General features: G+C 29.4%; 1 pseudogene; it reads left to right on the top strand.

Annotated features, from left to right (window-relative positions):
• Positions 1-208: 208 nt before the first annotated feature.
• Positions 209-1433, top strand: LOC111037830 (annotated as a pseudogene).
• The last annotated feature ends 1570 nt before the right edge of the window (positions 1434-3003 follow it).

Below are 3003 nucleotides of genomic sequence, written 5' to 3'. Positions count from 1 at the left end.
TTCCTTATTTAGATTCAGTTATATCATCATTAAAAGATCGCTTTTCTAAAATTCAAAACCAATCATTTTCTCTAATGGATCTTCATCCCTATGCTATGAAAAACATGAGTAAAGAACAGTTTATTTGCACATCAAATGATATTGTAAAACTCTATGGAAATATTTTGTCATCGAATTTTGTAACTGAAGCCACAATACATGGTATGAAATGTGGAATAATGGCACAAAACCATTAGATTCTATTGAATACTTAGATTTGACCGAAATGTCAAAAGATTTTTATCCAGCTGTAGCCGATGCAATCAAGATCGGAGCAACTCTTCCAACAACAACTTGCAGCATTGAACGTTCATTCAGTACTTTAAGACGAGTCAAGACATGGAACAGAGCCACTATGGGTGATGACCGATTGTCCGGATTGTGTATGATGAGTGTACATAAAAAGAGACTAGAAGAGGATACCAAGTTCAGTGAAAATTCAATTGAAGAATTTGGAAAAAAACTGTGCGTTTACAATTATTATTGTTTAAAAAATAAGTATTATAATACATAATATAAATAATATATTATATATAGATAATATCGTAAAATAAGTATAAATGTATAATAATAAATAAAAGAAATAATGTAGATAATTATGCCAAATAAAATAGTTGTAATACCCTTCAATTTTGTAATTTAATTTTTTTTTTTTGTCAAGCCAAGGAGGTGCAAATGCACCCCCTTGCACCCCCTCACGGCGTCCATGCAGTTGAATTATATCTTACATCTATTACATTAGACTTTGAATTAGCTGCTATAAATGCAGTGAAGAAACATTTCCCAAATCTTATTATTTATGGTTGTTTTTTTCATTTCACAAAAAATTTCAAAAAAAAAAATTGGTGAAGTGCATCTTATATCAAAATATAATAACGATGGAGATTTTTCTATTTCTGTTAAAATGATAATTGCAATTGCATTTGTTTGCATCAACAAAATTGACATAGCAATCGACGCGTTAGCTGCAAATTTATCAGAAGAACTTTAATCCCTGCTTGAATGGTTTGAAGATAATTATATCGGAAGATTAAATCGAAATGGGCGTGGACGGAGATCCGTTAGATTTCCACCATCAATTTGGAATTTGAACGAGCGAGTACTAAATGGTATACACAGAACAAATAATCATGCAGAGGCCGCCAACCGAGAATAAAATATGTTGAAATGGGAATGGTCCATCCTACGTTATGGTCATTTATAACTTGCTTAAGAAAGATTCAAGCTGGAAAGGATACATATTTATTTCAATTGGAATCAGGAAGAAGTCCTCCTAAAAAGCTCAAAAAATACATTGACACGAACAAAAGACTACTAAAAATAGCACAAGATGTAGGTGTTGGAACGGATTGAGTATAATAATACAAGTGACAAGTTGGTTAATACTTCTGTTTATTTTGGTATTAAACAATTAAGTATCTTAAATAAGGGCTGCAACGGGACGGCGATGACGGTCAGGCAAAAGCTGATCCCGTCGTCCGTCGCTGACCGGGCCGGCGGCCGTGCCGCAGGCGGCGGCCAGACCGGTTGTCGGTCGCGATCTCGCGGACGTCGATAGAGACGCCGCGGTCGTTGCTGCAACGACCGCGACGAAGAATCAGATACACGAGACATTTTAACATATTTAAGAGGTGTAGCACATAATATTTCTTTAAAATAATAATGTTTTTTAAATTATTGTGTTTTTTTAAATTAAATAAATAGTAATTTTAGTAAAACAAAAACTAAGTTAACTACGTCAAAATGGCTTCGCCCCAAAACAGCTCCAAAATGTCCTAGATCCTTAATAATAGGTATACGCTATACGGTGTAAAATATAAATATAATGTATGTAAAAATATTCCTATTTGTATACCTATGTAATATAAGTTTCTTTAGATTAAGTGCACAACATGAAAATTGGTTTAGTTAATGACAATTGTATAAGGTCCACAAAATAATTTATAAAACATTTGAAAGGATTTGAAAGGATTTGTAATTTTTTTTATGTATTTATATAGATTTTAATCGAAATATTCTTATTTTTAATGGGTATTAAAAAATATAGAATACTTTTCAAAATATTAGTGTTTGTACTTGAATTATTTCAAAAAGTATTTTCATCAAATTATGCATATTATATGATTTATATGTTGTTTTATATTTGAATATGGCTTAATGTAAACATACATTACTTAGAACTATTATAAATAATATGAATATAATCATAGTTAACCAGCACATAAATATTATAATGATTTGGTTGAAAAAGGAGAAAAAGAAAAGAAAGTTTTGATCTTCCCATCATAAATGCATTTTTTTCAAAAAATCATTTTAAATGGAAAAATTCCTTAGTTATATTTTTGATATTTATTCATTCAAATTAAACATTGTATTAGGGTTGTAAAATAGTAAGTAATTATCAGCTAAAATATTTATGATGGGAGTGAACAAAACCATAACAATATTATAATTAGAATATTTTTCAGCAATTACATTTTTATTTATAATAAGTCAACATATTTATTTCATGTTAATAGTTTTGTAAAAAATGACATGTTTTCATTTTTGTGAATTATTGCATTACAGTAATATTGAATCGGACATTCCCTTAAATATCCTGAAAAAAATAAGTTTTGGATTTTTAGGCGGTATGCATTCGATTGGCCTACCAAAAACTCTTTGAAATTGATTACAATGATACATTTTTGAAGTATACCATTCAAAATGTTATTCAACACAAAGTGACTATATAACAATTAGTCTTACAGTGAAAATATAGAAATGTCCAATCATTATAAATTTAAAAAAAAAATTAAAATTTTACGATTTTGATAAATCTTAGCAATACTTACTATATTCTACAAAACATTTGTATGCAAAAAAATATAAAAACCAGAAAATATAAAAAAATATATGAGGTCCATCACAATATTTTTATAACCCAGAATCGCCGAATGTCCCTACAATAACGACTTGTTCTAT

The sequence above is a fragment of the Myzus persicae genome, unplaced genomic scaffold (assembly GCF_001856785.1).
Source record: "Myzus persicae strain clone G006 unplaced genomic scaffold, MPER_G0061.0, whole genome shotgun sequence".
Classification (NCBI taxonomy): Eukaryota; Metazoa; Arthropoda; class Insecta; order Hemiptera; family Aphididae; genus Myzus; species Myzus persicae.
This window is presented reverse-complemented; position numbering and strand designations above follow the sequence as displayed.